Genomic DNA, 22,665 nt, shown 5'->3' with positions numbered 1-22,665 from the left:
GGCCAGCCTGGTCTACAGAGCGAGTTCCAGGACAGCCAGAGCTGTTATGCAGAGAAATCTTGCCAAAAACAAAAAAGAAAAGAAAAAAACAAAAACCAAAAATTGAGTATTGACTTCCTAAGTAACACTTAGAGGTTTGAGGGAGCAGAGTCTCAGGATTGAAGACCCCCCCCAACAGGAGGAACTCAGGACACTATGAGAGTATCTGGACTCGTTTTCTTCTAGGGCTCCAAGTTCCATCTCAGATGGCTTTACATGTCAATAATTTCTGGCTTCTATTCAGTGAAAGTCTGTCCTCTGGCAAAGGAAACATACAAGACCATAAACACTGGCAGAGCAGGAAGGCACTTAGGTAGCAGGTTCAAGGCCAACTTCCAGCAAGAGCTCAGAATCATTGACGTAGGCAGGTGTCCCTATGTCCCTATGCCAGTGCCTGGAAGGAGGGCGGGGGCGCTTAGTCCGATACTGATTACCTGTGCACAGAAAGGAGCCTGTTACTCCTCCTAACCTTTGATCTGCCTTCCACTCCAGTCTATTATTAGTGAGGATGGCCAGGCTGCAGGTGCTCAGCCCGACGGAGAGCCAGCAGGCTCCTCACCAGCCCTAGCATCTCATGCAGGTGGATGGAGAAGATGACACAGAAGGGGACCACACGCACGTGCCAGCCTGCACGTGCCCCACCCCTCCTCAGAATGGTTCCCTTTCTTTCCAGTGCAATAGGCTCCCTGAAACCCTGTCCAGAATTTAAAATCCTCAGTGAAAAACCCTAAGCCTAAGGTTCTTAAGGGGTACAGACAAACTCCTATTTACTTTTCGCTTCTTAAAGTAGATATTTATAAATATTTGATTTGATGATTAAATTAGTTTTTATAGTATTTAAAAAGAAGAGCATTCAATAGAAAGAATGATAATGAAATCTGGAAAAAATCAAGATGAATAAAGAAACGCAAGCATAGGATTAGGAGTGGGTGCTGTCGGTGCCAGTCCAGGCACAGCAGCTATGTTGTCCGTGGCGTGAGTATTTCTGTCCGCGTTCCCATGACAGCCACGACTAGTCAGCTGCTGATTTTCTTCCCATGGCAGACATGACACATCAATCAGAGAAGTCTTTCCAATAATGCAGATTCAGTTCTGGCCCTCCAAACGTCCTCTACACCATGCCCCACTCCAGTGGAGCTGCCTTGTTGAGCCAGGACCAAATGCCATTCTGAATTTCTTATTTGATGAGGAGGAAACTGGTGTCCCCAGGGTCCTCAAATGGCCACCTGCAGGCTGGTCTCTGTATTCAGGTTTTCTGAGCCTTGAGCTTCAACTCCCCACAGTGGCTTCCAAACTTGAGAGCCCTGTAAGGGTGAAGACATGGGCAGAGGGTTGGCAATGGCCGGTGTGAGGGTGATGGTGCTGAGAACACCAAGACGACTAAAATCACAGCCATCTCGATGCATTCTGTAACACCATGTTGCAAAACTCAACACACAACAAAGTTTATTTTCAAAAGAGAAAAAAAAGGAAGGGGAAAAATCCACATCTGTTGTTTGGTTGTAGTAAGATTTCAAAAGCAATGGCTGGCTTCTGCGGAAAATTCAAAGCCATCTGAAAGCACAAGGAAGGAAAGCAAAGCCTTTTGCAATTCTACCTCCCAAAGCTAACCTATGTGAACATTCTGGAGCACAGGTTTTTTGTTTTATATATCTAGAAGGCAGGTGTGCATGAGTGTGTGTGTGTGCACACACGCATATATTTTGCTCAAATCAGTGTATGTGTGTGTCTATACATGCATGCAGATAACCTTATTTTTTAGTCCTTTAGGCTGTGCTCAGCACTGCCACATATACAGCTATGCAGGGAGCCGTGATGAAGAGAAGCGGCTTCACACATGTGCCAGGGAAGCTGGCACATACATGCTGGACTTTTGACATTGTTGAAATTCCCTTTGTAGGGCCATTGGGCCAGAATTGTGTCCTAACAGGTTTTACCCCACATACAGCCATCACTTGATATTCATGGTTCCAGGACCCGGTCGGATGCTAAAATCCACACATGCTCCAGTGTCTCACACAAAATAGCATTAATATTCGCATGAAGCCTGCTTTAAGTCATCTCTGGATCACCACACAATGCCAACGCTAGTGACAAGGACAAAGTCTAAGTGTGCCAGTTACATGTGGGATTGTATTTCTCAAATGCTTGTGATCGGGTGGAGTCTGTGAATAAGAAGGACTGACTGACTGCATGGCTGGCAGTTATCAGCAAAGACTGCTGCGTGTGTGTTGTGGTAAGGGAAACCCCTACCTCTTTCTTTGGTTGGAAGAAATACATGTTAGTTCAATGTTGTGTGGTGTGTGTGTGTGTGTGTGTGTGTGTGTGTGTGTGTGTTCACATGGGAGGATGTATGTTGTTACAGGTACACATGTGTGTGGAGACCAGAGATTTGTTACAGGTGTCTTCCTCAACTGCTCTTCAAGTTGTTATTCAAGCCATGTCCTCCCTCTGAACCCTGAGCTCACTGATCTGTCTAAATTCGCTGGCCAGTGGACACTAGGGATCCTACTATCCCCACTGGGATTACAAATAAGCAGAGCTGTGTCTGGATTTTCTGCCTGGGTTCCGGCCATCTGAACTCAGTCTTCATGCTTACAAGGCAATTAGTACAACCTTTTTTTTTTATATTTGTCAGTGTGTATTCAACACTGAAAATACATACATACTTTCAAGTGTATTAGGAGATGGCCGTCTCTGCTGCCTTTCCTGGCATTGCAACAGTAGGCTTAATAAAAGGTTTCCCTGGAGGAGTCTGCTCTCAGTGGCAGTGCAGGCTGGTAACATTAAGAGTGAGTTTTCAGCCAGGAATGGCCAAGAGGCCCTCCACCCAAAACCTCAGGCTATTACCATTACCCCTGGTTACCCACCAGAACTAGAGAAGGACTTACTGCTGAAGGCTCTGCATACTTTGTGTGCAGGACACAGAGAAATCAAGCTGGAACTGAGCTGAAAGCTTTCTCTCTGCTGGCCAGCTTTCTTAGTGCTGGAGGCTACTGTACAGGCCACTAGGGAGAAATGCCACCAACCATCTGACTGAGCTGTGGACTGCGTGCTACACCACTAACAGGCCAGGCAGGATATGCCTACTGCTGCGACAGTGGCATGGCTGTCTGGGGAGGATAACAAACTGCTTTCTGATTGGATCTGAGGCCTGCTCCGAAGGAGGGAATCCATTCCCTGGTATATAGTAAAACTGCCCAAAGTTCACGTCTGGGGAAAAATATCACAGGCCCAAGGGGAGGACTCTCCTACTGATGTTTTGCTGATTGGACATGTACCTAAGTACCTTCTAAGAATTTCTGCTTATACTCATAGATCGGTGCTCTCAGCATTGGCCAGAGAAACTTCTTTTGGCAGGGAGTGATGGGTAATGCAGAAACTTGTAACTGGGCAGAGTTCTGGGAACACGTGACTGCTGAGTGCTCAGCCCTAAACAGGTCAATCTATATCTATTCCCTCTAGGCTCGAGGAACACTGTAGAAGGTGGGGGAGAATGTAAGAGCTGAAGGATGAGGCTGTGTCCTGCAAAGTATGGTCATCTGGATATGAGATGACCTATGAGCGATCTACACACACACACACACACACACACACACACACACACACACACACACACACACGGTGAGGGAGAGTAGGAGGGAGACTGGTTGGGGAAAGGAGTAGGGTCAACAGTATGAGGAAAAGAGAGTAATGGGGGTGAATATGATTACAGCGTGTTGTGCACACGTGTGAAAATGTTGAAAGTTAAAATAGGTTGGTGCATGGGCTGGGGGAGATAGCCACAGCTGTGGAGATGGAGGGGGCCTCAGAGGCAGCAGGGGCAGAGTCTAAGCAGGCAGGGAGCTGAGCTGCCTCATCCCTTCAGAGCAGGCAGCTGAAGAGTTTGAAAGTGAGGAAGAGAGAGAGAAGAGAGAAAGGGGAGGACACGAGTGTCCTTTGCTTTAGCAGTGCGGATCAAGGAAATGGTTTTAGGGAGATAAAGGCGTGTGCAGTAATGTGTACGCAGGAAGCACTCTCTATGGCCACCCACTTAATGAGAACTCATGTAAACGGCCAACAATGTCTTGGAGAACCATGTTCCCAGAGAATATGTTAAACAGAAGCTACATGTGGCTGCAAGTGCGTATAATCTCAGTGCCCCAGGGGCCCAGGCAGAAAAATCCAGATTTCAGGGCCTGCTTGTTATGGGCTCCATAACAAGACTCTGTTACAACAAACAAACAAACAAACAAACAAAAACACAAACAAAAAACCAAACAACAACAGCAGAAAACTATTGCTATGGGGATTACTGTCAGTTGCCAACTTGCCAGCCTCTAAAATGACCTGGAAGAACGGCCTCTGGGCACACCTGTGAGAGATGACTTTGATACGAGAAGGACCGTCTCAGATGTAGGCAGGGTCATTCCCCGAACAGGGGAGCCTGGATTGTGTTAGGCGGAGTAAGCACGCTGAGCCCGAGCAGGCACTCACTGTTCCCTGCTTCCTGTGTGCAGATACAGCGTCAGTCAGTCTCCTGTTCCTGCCAGCATGCCTGCCCCAGTATCACTACAGTAAGAAAGTGACTTACCTGAAAGTCACAATATGCAGCTCACAAGGAGGCATGGTCAGGACATCATGCATATTCATGAATGTGACTGGGTCAGTGCCTGTGGGGTGCGTGTGCTCGGATGTGCGTGTGCACATGTGTGTATATGAATGTATGCGTGTGCGGCGTGTGTGTGTGTGTGTGTGTGTGTGTGTGTGTGTGTGGTGTGTGCGAGCAAACGCATGCCTAAGGCTGGCGATGCAGAGCCTAAGTGAGCAGCTTCTTCATAAACAGCATGGTGAGATTCCGGGTTGAGTGTTTTTTCCTCTGGGATCTTATGTATTTATCATTTATTCATCGATGAATATGTATTACTTCGGTAATTTGAAATTTTAAAAGTGTCTTCTTAAAAAGCACCAGCCCATTTGTCACCTGACAGATGGGAAGCTGCACAAACACAGGGAGAAAAAAAAACAATTGCTTCAAAGCTTGAAAAGTAAAGTTCATATTGTTTAAAAAAAAAAAACAGGTTTGAGTTTAAAAAGTGAGCTGCAAGAAAATTAATTAAGGTGTCTCTGTGGCTTTAAAATTCTATGGTAAATTGGACTTATTGGCATACACCTTTAATCTCAGCACTTAGGAGGCAGAAGCAAGTGGAGTGTTGTGAGTTTGAGGCTAGCCTGGACCATATAGTGAGCTGCAGGGCAGCTAAAAAAAGAAAGAAAATTAAACAACAAATCTCTCCACAATAGAATGAAATAAATCTCACTTAAATTGAACAAGTTGTTACAGTGAGTGGGAGGTTTCTGTGTTTTGTTTGTTTTGGAAGACAGGATTGCATGTAGTCCAGGCTAGCCTCAAACTTGCGGCATACCTGAGATTTTCCTGTTTCTGCTTCCTAAGTGCCGGGATTGCAGGCACGCACCACCACGCCCCGCTAAAACAAGAACAAGCTGTCAGATGCCAGTTCGCATCAAATGAACAAACACCTTCACTTTTCCGTCTCAGGCCCCATCTGCCACCAAGAATCGGGCTGGTTCATAGACAATTGTCTGTAAAATTTGCAAAACCATCAAGCAAAGCATGATTAGCTGAAAACCTTAATTAATCAGATTGTGGGGTCTCTGTCTTTTTAGGGAAAAAAATCAAAGGAAAATAACCTGGAAGCGCTTAAAACCACTGCAAAGCTGGGCGTGGCCCTGCACACCTGCAAACAGAGCCTCTGAGGGGTGTAGGGAGGATCAGGAATCAAGGCCAACGTGGGCCTGTCTCAAAAACAGAAATAAAACAAAAATCACCAAAACTTAACTGTGTGTGCGTGCTTTGTCCCTGTTCTACTTTCAGATTATGCTTCCTATCCAAGCAAAAGAAGCCCTGAAATGCAAATTAATATTATCCATGATCTTACCACATTCAAAAAGCCCAGTCCTCAAAGGCAGTCCCAGCATTGCAAATGGCACACAAGGACAGACAGCAGTCCAACCCAGCCCTTGTTCAGATAGCAACTCCTTCGACGTCAGGAAAGGCACAGCCAGGGGAAAGAACAACCCATTTCCCCTCAATCACCCCGTCACTACGACAAGCCAGACAGCCGAGGTCATATTTGCGCTGACTGCCATTTTCTCTCAGGCTTTCAGGTTTCACGTTTGTGTTCCTGAGACCGAAGGCTTCTCTAAAAACAATAGAAGGCTGCGCCAAAGGAGAAAAATGCCTCCGCCTCCAGAAACTGCATATTGCCAACATATTTTCAGTGTTATTTCTGCAGTAACCAGCTTTGATGTGAAAAGGAATGTACTCCATAACGGAGGCCCGTCCTAGTGAATGCTGGTACTCAGCCAGCATTTTCCCCTCTACTCTACATGGGGACCTGACCCAATGGGATGGGGCCAACAGCCCCTAGAGTGAGTCTTAGCCCTCCAATTAACTATATCCAGAACAGCAGTTCTCAGTCCGTGGATCCCAACCCCTTCGGGGGTTGAAAGACCCTTTGACAGGGGTGGCTACGACAATTGGAAAGCACAGATATTTACACTATGGGTCAGAACAGTAGCAAACTTCTGGTTATGAAGTAGCAGCAAGATCATTTTATGGTTGGGGTCACCACAGGTGAGGAACTCTGTTAAAGGGTCACAGTGTTAGGAAGGCTGAGAACCGCTGCTCCAGAAACTCCGTTAGGGCCAGAGGTGTGCTTCTAGATCCCTTCATGTTGACCATCGACACAAACCATCACAGATGGGGACTAGAAAAATGAGTTTCCCTGGGATCCTGGTGGTGGTGGTGAGGATCTGGAATCAATGTAATTTGGATATAAAAGAAAACATAAACTCATTGGCATTCCATCTGGGAGGTAGGTGGCATGTGCTAATAATATGCATATTCATATTTTGGAAAAGACGAGGTGGCATATGACACACTGTGTTTTCTAACCCCATTGTTTCAGATAAGAGTAAGTTGCGAAAATTCGCCCATAGACTAAATACCCCTAGCTACGATGGCTTTGAATGCCTGCTGCGTTCCAACACAGGTTCCTCAATTCAGATTAACCAAGCACGTGCAGGAATTGTTGTAAGTGGTGTGACGATAAACATCCACATGGCCAGTTATTTTATTCTGAAATCTTTAAGTTCACCCGTGATGATGTACTTCAACCTGAACTTGCTGTGTAGACCAGGATAACCTAAGATTCATAGACATCCACTGGCCTCTGCCTTCCCGGTACTGGGATTAAAGGCATGTGCTACCAAATCTGGCTAAAAGCACTTCCAGCTGAGTTCAGTTTCCAGCACCCATATTAGGTGGCACACAAGCACCTGTAACTCCAGCTTCCAGGCTCCAAAGACCTCTTCTGGCCTTTGCAGGTACCTGCACACACACAAACACACACACACACACACACACACACACACGTAAAAAAACAAAACTTAAAGACATAGAGGGGAAGAGAGAAAAAGAAAAAAAGGGAGGGAGAAAGGGGAGGAAGGCAGGAAGGAAGGAAAAGAGCGAGGGAAGGAAGGAAGAAAGCAAGCATCATAAGCATCATCAGGCCCTGACACACACTTGCCTGAATCTTGGCAACTGAAGGGCGTGTTCCCTGTACAGAATTCAAAACCAGGGATGAAACCAAAGAGCGTCTTCTTTGTGTTGGTACCATGTGTCGGCGTTGTTAATCGCTGTTGGTGAGAAGCATCCAAACACGTATCTGTTGACTCCAGGTTTTAAACAGCTGTCATGGCCAAGTTTTAGCAAGAGATATTGAACCTTAAATCTGTGAGTGCTTATTACTTCCTCCACGTGGACACTGCCAACTCCCAGCTCTTTGGTTCCCTCCGGCACAGGGCCGGAGCGGTACAGCCACTCAAGTTCTTCACAGATTCATGAGGGCTTAAAAGTGTCCAGTTTACAGGGGGCAGAGGTCACATCCCAACTTACCGAAGAGCCACAGATGGTGGCGTCTAAACAGAACGCTGAAGCAAACAGTGGTCAGATGTAAGTAAGAACAGCCCAGCCATCTCAACGGCGAAGACAGAACACAAATGGCTCCATTCTGTGTGACCACTTACTCGTACGTTTTTATTCATTGCTAAATTTAAAAAAACACAGTGCCAGCTCCGAGGGCAGTAGCTTTGTTTTGAATGTGAAAATTCCAGTCATGCCTGCTTTACTGATGACTTACCAGGCTTACGTGAACTCTTTAAAACTGAAACCCATTCTTCTAAATTTGTTTGAATGTTCAAAAACCTAAAAAAAAATTAGTTATGAGCTTTTATCAAACACTAAATTTGCCAGCACCTTGACCTTGGATTTCTCAGCCTTTAGAACTGTGTGAAATAATTTCTATTAGTTACGACTAGCCAGGCTAAGACATTTTGCTGCAGAATTCTGAACACAGTAAAGCAACAGGGTTATAAACAAGGACCTAATTCAATCTAAGAAAATGTAAAAAAAAAAAAAATACTCAGTATATGGTTGAGCCTCCTCTCCTGCCACCCCCATTTTATGCTAAGATAGTTACTTTTATTATAAAAACATTCTTGAGGCTGGAGAGATGGCTCCGAGGTTAAGACACTAGCTGCTCTTGCAGAGGACCTGAGTTTGGTTCCCAGAACCCACAACAGCTCACAACATCTAGAGCTAACTCAGTCAGTCTGAGGGTATCCCGCACCATCTTTTGAAGAGATGACTCAGCAGTTAAGAGCTGGCTGCTTTTGCAGAGGGCCCAGGTTCAACTCCCAGCACTCATATGGCAGCTCACAACCATCTGTGAGCCCAGTTCCAAGGATCTGACACTCTTATGGCCTCTGTGGGCACTGTATATAGACAGTGAACAGACACACAGGCAGGCAAAACACACGAACTTATAAAATAAAAATAAAGGAAAAACATTAAAAAAAAAAAAAGTAAAGGAGATTATAAGCAAAGGAACCAAACTCAAATGCAAGTTAAGCATTAAAAATTGCTCAATGTATAGTTGGGCAACCTTTTCCATCCCCCATTTTGTGCCTTAATGGTCATTTTTTTTATGAAAAAGAAGTTCTTGGAGCTGGAAAGATGGATCAAAAGTCAAGACAATGGCTAATCTTGTTAAGGATCTGGGTTTCTGTCCAAGCACCCACATGGGAACTCAAAGTCATCTGTAACTCCTGTTCCAGGGCAGCAGGCGCCCTCTGTTGGCCTCTGTGGACACCACACACAAACGATACAAGCAAATGAAAATACTCATGCACTTTTTAAAAAGTTTAAACAATCTTTTAAAAAAGTTTTTATGTATTTTTTTTAAATGCATTAAAAGAAAGTTCAGTGTCTGCATTTACACCCTTACACCCTGGCCATTGCCTTTTTTGTTATTTGTTTGTTCTTTGTGCTTTTTACTTTTTTAATTCAAAGTCTCTGTGTAGCTTGGGCTGGCACAGAACTCACTATGTAGACCCAGGCTGGCCTAAGACTCAAAGATTTACCTGCCTCTGACTCCCAAGTGCTAGGATTAAGGGCGTGAGCCACCGTGTCCAGCTGTGCCACCGTCATCGTTTGTTCATTTCCTGACTATTTATAAGAATACTTTTATTACCAAATGGTGAGAGGACAGGCTAGTTTCGGGCAGGACTGGCTCTGGAGTTTCAGAGGCCTAGGACAGGGACCGTTTCCATCAATGAAGTGCTTCCCCATGAGTGACAGTAGCACGGGTACAACCAAGTGGTCACTCCTGGGAAAGGGCCTCCAGACAGGCAGGTCACATGCCCACAGGCTGGCCCTGGCTCCAAGTGTGGCCCATTCTGAGAATACCACTGTCTCCTGGTGGGTTTCCTTTCCTGGCCATAGGGTGGCTTGCCTGTTGCCCCCGCCCCCACCTTAACTCTCAGAGGAGCGCTTTGCCCAGCATGGTTGGTGTGGCTCATGGAAGCCCTTCAGAATCTCCAGAGTCCATCGCAGATAAGCCAACCTCAACCTCCCAAGCTGACCACCACCAGGACATGCACAGACCTCGGTTTGTTACAGAAGTTCGTGGCTGAGAACCATCCCCTTTCCAGATCTTTCTAAACAATCAGCATTTGGGCAGGTGAACAGCTATCACGCCACTCTGGTAAAGTCTGGGACTGGATTTTTATGCTGAGTCTCTGCTGGTTAACAAGAGGTGAAATTTCTCCCCCTGATTTCTTGCATGCCATTTTTGCAGGAAAGCACCCAAAGTGGCTCGGGGGCCACAAAATGCAGCAGTTGAGGAGGAAGTTGCCGCAGTGGGCATCAGAAACCCACGTCCAAGTGCAGACAGGTATTATCAAGGTCCCCCCTGGAGAAGTCCACTGTGATTAAAGGGTTGGTTTCCCTGGTGGTGGCACTCTAGAGAGGCGGAGCTTAGGGCTAAGACGGTTAGGCCCTTGGAAACATGACCTCACAGTTCTCTTTGGCTGTCCTTGTGAGAGTTTGGACAAGGTCTCACAACGTAACTTAGATGGCTAAAAAGGCTGGCCGAAATTCATAGAGATTTTGCTGCCTCTGCCTTCTGGGACTTAATGCTGGAACTAAAGGTGTAGTTTTAAAATCACAGATGCACCTTGATTAACTTGCCTATAGCTCGCTTTTTAGACTCAAACTTGATTTAAAACAAACAAACAAACAACAACAACAAAAAAAAAACAATATGAACTTTACTTTTGAAGCTTCGAGGCAATTGTTTTTCTCTGTGTCTGAGCAGCTTCCCATCTGTCAGGTGACAAATGGGCTGGCGCCTTTTCAGACGCTGTTTTGAGATGAAATCATTCTCTCCAGGACCTGCTTAATTCTGCCACTGCCGTCCACCGCTTGTCATGCGTTCTGCGCCTTTGAGCAAACGGAACGAGAACTAAATAAACCTTTTCTCGTTTCAGAGCTACCTGCACCAGGCAGTTCATGCTAGTGGGGGAAAAGCTGACCGACAACACAGCGTCCAGACAGAAGGAAGAATGAGTGGGGCTGCCCGTTTGGGTCACGTGGTACAGCCTGCCGCTCCATTCCCAGCACCATGTATACCAGGTGTGACTGTAATACTAGCGATGCCCCTCGGCTTGGGTGTTTGGGGCCAGCCTGGGCTACAGAGGAAGAGAGAAAGAATGATCAGTAGAGCCTCGCCCATAGTTGAGAGAGGGCAAGCAAAGATTCATGGGAGAATGAAGAGGGAGGAGAGGTACAGGTGGCCTTCATACTGTCCCAATTTGACAGGAGAGGCTGTGAGAGAGTGAGTGTCCCTTGCCCTTGACACTCCTGTCTACAAAAGGAGCGTCTATAAAATGTTCAAGCTGGATAGGTCGCTATGAGAAAGAGATAACAAAAAACCCACTTGTGACGCTTAAAGTGCATTTGACACAAACCAAAATCATACAAAGGAACGTGCTTCTAGGGTTTTCTTGTGAAGGGCCGGGAGTGAATGACCCACAGCCTTTGCTAAGAGGCTGCGGGAATATTTCTGAGACAAGAGTCTTGCTTTTGTTCACATACAGAAAAGGGATCGGCTCCTTGAAGCCGGCAGTCTCTGGTGCCCAGGATCAATGGTTGCCAGCCCGTCTGTTCTGAGCTGGTAAGAAGCCGAACGGGGATTTCAAAGATTTGTAATTGTAATTTAAGGTAAGCCAATGGTTCAAATGAAGCTGGCATTTAACTCCAAGTGGCTGACAGAATTGCGGTCTCATGGTCCCTGAGTGCTTCGCTGTCCTGCAAAAACACATTTGAACGGACCCCTCCCCTCCGTCCACCCTCCCCCTGCCCAATTCTGTCCTGCCTTACAGGTGGGAGAAGAGACTCTGCCCCTCGGAGACTGGTCTGTCCCCAACCCCAGTGTTGCTCTGGGGTCGGGCTGGGTAGACTCCCTGAGCTGAAGTGGGAGTCCTGGCGCTGCTGATCATCCCCAGAGAGCATTCCAGGGCAGACAGCACAGGCAGGGGAAGCAGTGACGTTCACTGCCTGGACTCAGAGGACAGCATCCTGACGACATTCACCAACGCCTTGAGACCTTGAACACGTCACACTCCACGTTTCACGCTCCTTGCCTGTAAAACAGATCCAGCAGTAACACCACCTCAACGTGACCTCAACGTGACCTCAACGTGTAGCACATGGCGACTCCTCACTAACGGTGAAAGCAGGGGGCATGTACTGCATACCCCTGAACTGTACAGCTGAAGCAGTGAAATATAATCATTTCTTTAATTAAAAAAAAAAAAAGACTAGTGGGAAAGTATAACTTCAGCCAGGCACAGTGATAACACACTGGCAACCTCAGCATTTAGGAGAATCAGGAGTTCAAGACCAGCTGTGGCTACATAGTCAGGTCAAGGCCAGCCTGGGCTACAGAACCCAGGAAAGCAGCTCGGTGCATATAGTCCTTGCTGTGCAAGCATAAGAACCAGAGGTTGGCTATCCAGAACCTGAGTGGATTGTGGGCTTGGGCAGCAGCCTGCCTGTAGTCCCAGGATGCTGGGACCGGAAGGGACAGAGCACATCTGAAGCAGGGTGGCTAGCTAGACCATGGGGGCAATTCTTATTCAAACTACCACACCGGCGTTTTGAAGTTGATCGTGTTTGGCTTTAGTGATGCCGTATGGGAAAGTCCAGCTCAGTGGAAGAGTCATGTATGTAACCTGACTGTTTCTAACAGCTGATTTATACCAAGTAAGGTGAAGCAGATGCAATTAGCTTTAAGGATGTATTTTAGCCCAGCATATCCAAAATATTATTTCCATATCCAATCTTAAAATGTATCGTGATGTTCCATACTCCCTCTTCTCATAGTTAGTCTGAAACCTGCTCAGTCGACAAAGAGTTTCTTTTGCAAACATAAGGAACTGAGTTCAACCTCTAGAGTCCACATAAAAATTCTGAGCCTGGTGGTAGCGCCTGTCAGCCCAGGGAGGCAGAGACAGTGGCTCTTTGGAGCCCACTGGTTGGCCAACTTAGCCTACATGGCAAGATCCAGGACAGTTGAGAGACCCTGTCTCAAAAAAAAAAAAAAAAAAAAGAGTGACACATGAGGAATGACACACAAGGTCCTCCGAATACCACGTATTTGTATGTACTGGCATGCACTGAGAACACACACACACACACAGGTGCACAGACACAAACTGATAATAGTAACAGCAGTACTGACAACAGTCGCTCCTAGACGTGTGGTGCGATCCACTCTTATGTTGCTAATCCATTATATATTAAAAACTGCACAGCGGGGACAGCTGAAAATCACATCCTACAGATGCAGAAACAGTGTCAGAGAGGGTGAGGAACTTGCTCCAGGGCACACAGGTGCCAAGGCCCATTGTCAACCATCCTTTCTCAATCTCTTTGGCTAGTGAAGAGGCCAGTCATCCCTGAGGGGCCTTGCGCCCGGGTTCTCTCTGTTGTCTGATTAGCCGAGCTGCGTCATAGAGCAGACCAAAGTGAATCTTCGCTGTACGGCTGAGCCTTTTGTGTGAATGGCTGAGGCCAACCAGGGCAGCCTTGAGAAACCGAAGGAAGCTTCGAAGTCAAAGCTGGAGGCCAGGTTCACAAGCGACACTTGGCAGAAAGCCAGCGTGAATAGGCCATCCTTGAGAGTGGAACCAGATCATCGATCGCTGACCCCCAGCCCCAGGATGATTTGAGAATTTCTACTAGGCTGTGCTGAGAGCATTGGATAGAGATGCTGGCGACGCAACTTCCTGTGTGCCGATGGCCCTCATGAGCATATGAGAGTAAAGTCACATCCTGTAGAGTTTGGGCTGGCTGCATTCGTTCTGCTCAGGCTCCATTTCCTATAGACTTAGTGTGAGAGAGAACCAGTCTCTACCCACCCAAGGGCTGCTGACCTTGGGACAAGAAGGTCCCGTTGGGGCTTGTGGCGAGGCTATTCCTTACCTTCCTGTCCTTTTTGTCTGGACGCTGAGGAGTCTTTGGAGTTATGACGTTTTGGATCTAAGGGCTCACTGAAGGAGGCTGGCCCCACATGTGGCCTGAACAAACCAGGCCAAAGCATTGGCCATGGATTCCCAAGCTTCCAAGTGGCCTTTCCCTGCCCTCCTCCCAGGAAGGCCATGGGGAGATCTTGTTCCTTCATAAGCTTCCAGCTTGCTTTCTATCCCCTCTCTCTGTCCTGAGCATTGTGGAATTGGAGAGTCCCAAGAGGGAATCTACATAGCTCATGCCTACCATCCACCTATCCATCCACACATCCACCCATCCACTTATTTACCCTCCCATCCATCCACCAGCCCTCTCATCCTGCCCCCATTACCTTCTGTATCACGTTGGACAATATTACTCAAAGTGGTAACCCATTTTCTCTAGTGAAGCTTCACCTTCCAAAGGTTCCATGATCTTCCCAAACAGTGTCACAAGCCGGGGACCAAGTGTGCAAATGTGTGAACCGACGTGGAAACATCTCCTATTCAAATTTAACCACAGCACAAGAATTATTTCATTGGAAAATGATCTGCCCCTGGGAAAGGACGGACATATCTGTAGTGGGCAAGCAGGCTCTTCTTCAACTCCTCCTTGGCTTGTGGAGGTAAGAGGAGATCCTGGAGCTAGAAGAAAGCAAAGGCTGAGTTTAGAAAAGACCAACAACTACTGAGAAGTTTGAGGAGTGGGCTGCCAGCTGCCAGCATGATGCTCAGTCATTGGCACAGCTGGGCATTTGGACACATTCATGCCCAAAACCAGATTTTTTTTTTTAATATGAAAGAGGTTTATTGGATGGAGATGAAAGAGAGAGAGGAGAGAGCAAGACATGTTGGGGGAAAAAAGGGGGTGCCCAGACAGAGAGGGGGGAGATCAGGAGAACGAGAGAGTAAGAGGGCAAGAGGACAAGAGAGAGACAAAGTGACAGGTTGATCCTTTTATGGAGCAACTGACCATGCCTGCCAGGTGTGACTACCTGGCAGATGACATATGATGACATCATAGGTTGCTAAGCAACCCAGAAGCAGGCTGCCTAAACACTAACATTCCTCCCTTTTTCTATAATTAAAAAATGAGGAGCTTGGGCTGCTTCTCATGTAAGGCAAGTTAAAGTATATAAATGTAGGTTCACTGGAAGCAGTTCTTGGTTGTCATGCAAGGGGGTGAGAGAGAGAGAGAGAAAACAATAATAGCAACAAAATGTCCAGAGTATGTGGTCAAGAGGAGGAGGGGAAGCCCCTGCCCTGGAAAATTCAGGGTAGGGGGTGGCCAGTAGAGAGTTGCCAGCCATGCAAGGCAGCAGTAGAGACTGAGGAATCCAAAGACACATTTTTAAACTGACATTCCCAGCAACTAGTGGGTTTTGGCACATACCAAAACAAAACAAAAGGAAAGGAAAACAAACAAATAAAAGAACGAAAACAAAAACAAAAAACCAAAAAAAAAAAAAAATTAAGGGCATTGACTATGACTAGGAAGGTAGGAATCTATTTAAGAACGTTCTCCGTCTGTTTCTTCTTGATCATTTTCTCTGTCTTTTCAGTTTTGGATAGCTTTGGATGACGGAAACTCCAGATGCCTAACTGTACATCCATGCTGGGTTAAGGCCCAAGCGTGTAAAAATAACTAGGTACCAGAAGTAACCTAACTCAATTTCCGAGTTTATTTATTTATTTTATGAAAGCCCACTATTTTGAGTGCATATAATTATAGTTAGAGGCTCAGGACACACTGGGTCCCGCAGTCCTGTAAACAAAACTTCGTGAAGAGAGAAAACTATGAAGCACCATGCTGGAGCTTCCTGGTGGTGATGGAAAGCAGACAGAGGCTGTGCGCTGTGGACCCCTGGCAGCACCATCTCCTACGTGGAAGACAGAAAAGGTTTTGCTGTTGTGTGTGTGTGTGTGTGTTCACATGTGCATGCGTGTGTAGGTCTTTCTCAACAAGTTCACAGCATTATTTCTTGACGGGGTCTTACTGAATATAGAGCTCTCTAAGGCACACAGGCTGGCAGGTCACCCAGCTCCAGGTTTGTTTCCTCCACAGCGCTCAGATTACACCTGTGTGCTGTCGCGCTCAGCGTTCCACACAGGTGCTGGGGATCAAACTCGGGTCTCCACACTTGCGTGGAAACCACTTTATGAACGGAAGCATATTCTGAATACAGCTGTGAGTCTTGGCACGGGTGTCAGCGTGGGCTCAGACGCAGTGAGTGACTGAATGGTGAATCCTTTTTCTGTGAGGGATGTGCTCCTGAGGAACTCATTCATGATACCTGCATGAGTTGAGACTAGCTCCACCACAGGGATGGATCAGGATTGACACTACCTCTAATGTCCTACAGTTTGTGAGACTTGGCTCTTTCTTTCCCTTCACCTAATTTCCAATTTGTAGAATTCAGAGCAGCGGAGAATGTGGCTTCACGCCTTCTCTTCTAGAGGAAGACTGTGGACCTGGAGATCGGGGCTTGGGTCAGCCACTTTTTCTGACTGTGACAACATTGGGGAAAACAGTTTAAAGGAGGAAGGGTTCATTTTGATCCCCAGTTTCCAAGGTTTTCGTCCATGGTTGCCTAGCTCACTGACAGTGCATTGGGGGAAGGAAGGGAAGAAGGGAATGAAGGAGAGAGGGAGGGGAGGGAGACAAAGAGGCAGCGAGTAACGGAGAGAAGGGGAGGAGGGAGAGGAGGGAAGGAGAGAGGAGGGAAGGAGGAAAGGAAGAGAGGAGATGTTGAGGAGGGGTGGGGGAAAGGAGATGGGAGGGATGGGATCTGTGCTGTGGCTAGAGGGTGTGTGTGTGTGTTATGTGCTTGCATGTGCAGGTTCATATATGCCTGTGTGAGTGTGCATGCCAAAGACCAGGGTTTTCTATTACTCACAAGAATGCTATCTAATTTTGAGAACTCTGGTAATTCAGTGCCTCTTAATGGCTAGATCTATCAGTTGGGGACATAAATCTTCAATGTGAGGTTTCTAAACCATAGCAATGGTGTGTTTATTTTTATACTTGCACAAACCTTTTAAAGGCTTATTTACTGGCTAAGAGTGGTGGCTGGCACATGATTTTTAATCCCAGCACTTGGGAGGCAGCTTTCTGTAAGTTTGAGGCCAGCCTGGGCTAAACAGAGAGACTCTGCATAAAAAAGAACAACATTAAAGTGTTTATCTATTTTCATTTTATGTGTGTATTTTGCCAGCCTGTGTGGATGTGAACCATGTGTGTGCAGTTCCTACAGAGGCTAGAAGAGGGTGTTGTATCCTCTGGAACTGGAGTTACAGATGTTTGTGAGCCACTACGTGGGTGCTGGGAAATGAACCTGGAGCCTTTGCAAGAACAGAAAGTGCTTGTAACCATTGAGCCACCCCCCACCCTCCCCACACACCCAAGGACAAACTTGATTGTTTGTGGAAGAAACTAAAATGTGGCTAGCACCTTCAGAGAGTCAAGTCCATGCATATCTAGCTGAACAAATGATCTTGAAAGTGATGAGTGAGGTCAAAGCAGACCCACAGAGGGGCCTCCAGAACAGACAGCTTTGCTCTGGTTGTCAGATCGTTCCAGATTTTGAATTGAATGACACCTTGAAAGCAGGCAAGTGCTGTGGTTTGAATGTGGTTTGTGTCCTTTGAGAACAACCTTGGAAAACGATCCCTGTGATGTTCAGACAACATAACATACCAAGAACCGCCTGATGCGAGAGTCTCAATGAAGGGCTTTCTTGTACACTGGGTTTGTCTGTAGGGGATTGTTGGTTAATGGCTGTGGGAACATGCAGCCCAGTGTGGGTAGACTCATTCCCTAGGCAGGGGATCCTGAGCTGTGTAAGAGGGATGAGATCAAGCTGACTGAAGTCAAGCAAGAGAGAATGTTAGAATGTGTGTATTCACTCCCCTATGCTCCTGATTGTGGATGTGATGGAACCGGCTGCCTCAAGCTCATATCTGAGTTCCCTGCAATGATGGACTGTAACCTGGAATATTAAGGTAAAATAAACCCAGTTCTCTCCTCGGTTGCTTTCTGTGTATTTTATCACGCAATAGAAACACAACAACAACAAAAGTTGGGTTATGAGCTGGTAAAGGGTGGGACCGAGTGGGACCTTCAGGGATGATTATGGTTCAGCCCTCATGATCACATTAGTACTCCCAAGACTGACAGACTACTGGATTAACTTGAGATGGGTCTGGAACCCGGGATAGTCAGGTCTCTGCATGCTCCCTGCTGCTTCAGATTCTGCCAGGAGAAAGCCCTCTGGCCTCAAACCAGAGTTTTCAGCTAAAATAAGTCTCCCCCAGTCTGTGGAATTGGCCCCCCTCCTCTCTCCTTCTTTCCTTCACTAGGCCCAGGTTGGCTTTGAACTCCTGATTCGCCAACCCTCCCAGTGCTGGGATCACAAGTGAGTGCAACCACAAACAGCACTGAGACACCATTACTGGGAATAGAAAATGGTTTAATGCAACAAATGTTCGGGTTGACAAAAAAAATCAAGACTGCACATCTGTTACTCCAATGTTGATCTGAACTGGCTTCAAACAATGAACCAGTTACAAGATGAAATTTAATAAAGTTGAACATCCTGCCTGAAGATGCCCCTTGTAATGGAGCTTATGTGGGGACGCATCAGACACTGAGAAGCAAGGTGGTGTGTTTTCTCATCATTCCAAAAGATTGTCCTTGTTTTTTCACCATAGTTAAGTGTGAAATGCACATGGCATCATGTGTGGTGGGCACATTCTGCCCATGCAGTGATTATAATTACACATTAAATAAGTGAATACAGTTTAAAGGATGGAACATTTCCATTCTTGTAAGTCAAATTCTGCTATTATCCAGTGGGATTGTTTGGGGCAAATCCCTTACACTTCCTGGGCCTCAGATACCTGGGCTATGAGTTGGGGAGTTTGGATTCAGTGACCTCTAATGTCCCTGTTCTGTTTAAAATATTTATGAGGGATGAAAAAATGTAGACATCTTCCTAAAATTTCTGCTGTGAACAGAATAGACCCATTTAGTGAAGAAGCTTTGTCCCATGGGATCTACAGAAGCAGTCACTATCATATTTTCAGATTTTCTCCATCATATGGTACTTCCTGCATTACACATTTTTTTTAGACATCAGTTTGAAATGTGTAGCAGATGGGGAGAAAAGCAGAATCCTCATTCCCCCTCGAATGAGTTGTATTTGAGGGAGATTTAGCTGTCTGCTCCCGAAGCACTTTATTACAGAGCAGCATAAAACAGTTCTCAAGTCATTAGAGCGCTTTATCCACAAATGCCCAGGAATGATTTCAAATTAAGGTCTGACTGCTTTGAGCACCATTTCAAACATGCCGCTCTGGGGAGGCTGATTCACGTGTAAGGGGCAAAGGCTCAACGTCCTTGATGCATCCACTTTCTGCTTGAATAAAAAGCAAAAAACAAACAAACAAAAACCCAAAAAACATCTGTCCTTTCTCCAAAATTAAAGAGCCATTCAGTCCATGAACCCCTCCCTGACCTTGTATTACTAATGGGAGCAGGGAGGTCAAAATACACAGTTGCTGGGCATGATGAGATATGATTGTAATCCTGTCGGGGGCACAGGCAGGCTCTGGGCAAGTTCAAGGCACCCAACCTTACTGGCCTGACGTGGACAGCACTGACAGACTAGCCCTTTCTCAACTCTGTGGGTGGGGCTTAATGGCTGTTCTTAATCAGTGGAACACTTTGGCCGATTACTCTAACGAATGAGATTCTGGCATGCTAAACCCCTGAGAGGCCAGTGTCCTCCAGCTTTCTAGAGGGACATGTATGTGGGGATGTTTCATTGCTGAGAATTTTACAGGAGGGAATTGCCTCATTAGGAAGAAGCCTGGGGGATCCCGCAGAAAAGAGAGAGGAAAGACTGTAGGAATCAGAGGGGATGTCCATCAGGAGAACACGGCCCACTGAACCAACTAAGTGGAGCTCAGAGAGACTGGAGTGGCAAGCATGGAGCTGCATGGGTCTGCACCAGGTCCTTCGTGTGCATGTTATCGATGTTGGCTTGGTGGTTTTGTGGGACTCCTAACAGCCGGAGCAGGTGTATCTCGGACTCTTTTGCCTGCTCTTGGGACTTTTTCTCCTATTGGGTTGCCTCGTCCTGTCTCGACAGTGGTGGATCTAGGAGAGAGAAGAGGGAGGGGTTGGGGGCTGGGAGAAGTGGAGGAAGATGAAACTGTAGCTGGGATGTAGGACAAGAGACAAGAATCTGTTTTCAACAATAATAAAAAAGGAAGAAGCCTGGACTCACTATACTTTTGAGAATTCTGGCTGTCCACATGGCTGTCTTCACTTCCAGTGGTTCTGAAAATTTCAAAAACGGTTGAATGGTGGCTGGGGAGACAGTTCTGTCTGTAATGTACTTGCCAAGCAAGCAATATCTACTCTCACATAAAAGAAAGAAAAAAAAGGAAGAAAGAAAGAAAAGAAAGAAAGAAAAATAAATAAAAGAAAGAAAGCTGGTATGGTGGCTCATGCCTGGAATCCCAGAACTCAGGGAGGCAGAGGAAGGCAGATCTGTGTGGGATCGAGGCTAGCCTGGTCTACAAAGTGAGTCCAGGACAGCCAGGGCTACACAGAGAAACCTGTCTAGAAAAAATAAATAAATAAAAAGAAAAAAAATCCAGGTGCAACGAAAAAGTGATGGGATACAAGACGTCTGGGTTCCCTGGCCAGTCTGTCTAGCCACATTGGCAAGCTACAGGTTCAAACAACAACAATAAGATGGGGGCTGGAGAGATGATTCATCAGTTAAGAACATTGGATGCTCTTTCAGAGGACCTCTGTTTAATTCTCAGCACCCACATGGAGGCTCACAACTCTACTTCCAGGGGATCCCAATGGCCTTCCTCTTCTGGCCTCCACAAGCACCAGGCTTGCTCACAGTGCACAAATATAGACACAGACAAAACACCCACACACATAAATAAAATTAATGGTAATTTCAAAAAAGAAGATGGAGACCCACTGTGGACCTGACTCACAGACAGCCATACTTGTACACCCACACATACCTGTAAGTGCATATACATGAACTGAACATGTACACACACAATTATATGTGCTATTTTCTGAGGCTACCCCCTTGTAGTTGGCCTCAGGCATTACCCAACATGGAAAACTGACGAATTCTTCAACCTTGGTTTACAGTGGATGACTGCTGCTCTGTCCCAAAAATGTCTCTCCTCAAACACTGGAGGACACACCTGTGACTTTTAAGGTGATCCTGAAAGTAAGACTCCAAAGTGCTGGGCGTGATGGTGTGTGCCTTTCATCCCAGCACTGGGAGGCAGAGGCAGGTGGATCTCAGTGAGTTTGAGCCCAGCCTGGTCTCTATAAAGTATATTCCAGGACAGTCAGGGCTGTTACACAGAGAAATACTGTCTCAAAAAACAAAAAACAAGAACAAAAACAAACCACAAAAAAAAAAAAAAAGACTTCAAGAACATCACCTGGGACAGGCAGGACACTGAGGTGGCCACTTGGAGAGGGACACTGGGAATTATCAGTCCTCCAGGGCAGATAGACTGGGACCCAGAATAGGAGGCAAGAGATTAAAACCTGAGATTCGTAGGGGTCAAAGGTGCCTTACAGGGGTTCTGGTGCCTGAGGTTAGCCCTACTCCTGTTGGTGAAGCCCAGGCTTAAAAAAGGGGGCTGGACTCTCTCGGGGCTTTGGGGAGAGCTTAGGAGAAAGGCCTGCTGTGCAAGCTTGCAGAAACGAATTCACTACGGGTCCAAAACACCACGAAGGGGACCAGAAAGAGCATCACCTGATTTGGGTGTGTGCCAAAGAGACTCAGCTGCTGGAACCCTGGCCCCCAGAATGGTGGCACAGCCTTTAAGAGGCGAGACCTGGTGGAAGATAATTAGGTCCTAAGGGACATCACACTCAGCAGATACTAATGCAGTCCTCGAAGGACCTGGTTATTTCCCAGGACAAGGGGTTGTTATGAAGAGCAAATTTAGCTCTTAATCGCTCCCTTCTGGCCTTGCCATAGGACGTCCAATCCCACCCCCACCCCATACAGCTAGTTTTCTTTCATTATAACAGAAGAGACTCACAGGGTAAGTGCATTAGGGGCCTGGAGTGGGCGTTTCAGCAGTGGAGACATGAAGCCCTGGCGAGTGTTGGGATGCCATCACAGGACAGGTGAGCAGACTCCAGAAGTACAAGCTTGTTTCAGTATTCGGCAACTTGCAGACAACACCAGCGGCCTCAATCACGAGCTCCAGGGCTGGCCATCGGAGCCTTTGTGCTTGCCTGCACTAGTGGCTTTACACAACAGTGCGAGGCTTCCTGTCAGACGACAAGCATGTGTGAAGATGGGTGTGACCTGCAGCCGAGACCCTAGAACAGAACTGAAAGCTGCACACCTGCTACCGGGGGCCAGAAACAGGCTGGAATCTCTCAGGGCTGTGAGACGGCTTAGGTGTTGAAAGCGGTGCCGGGCAAGCTTGGAGCCCTGAGCTCAGATCACCAGCGACCACATTAAACACACACACACACACACACATGCAGGGCATGGCCACGCATATGAGTCTAACCCCAGGGATCCTAGAACTTGCCAGCAAGCCAGCCTAGCTGACTGGTGAGCTTCCGGATTCGGTGAGAGACCCTGTCTCAAAACATAAGGTGTCTTCCAGAGGACCCAGGCACACACACGCGTGCGC

The sequence above is a fragment of the Psammomys obesus genome, unplaced genomic scaffold, assembly GCF_907164565.1.
Source record: "Psammomys obesus unplaced genomic scaffold, mPsaObe1.curated_primary_1811, whole genome shotgun sequence".
NCBI lineage: Eukaryota > Metazoa > Chordata > Mammalia > Rodentia > Muridae > Psammomys > Psammomys obesus.
Note: the sequence above shows the minus strand (reverse complement) of the source record.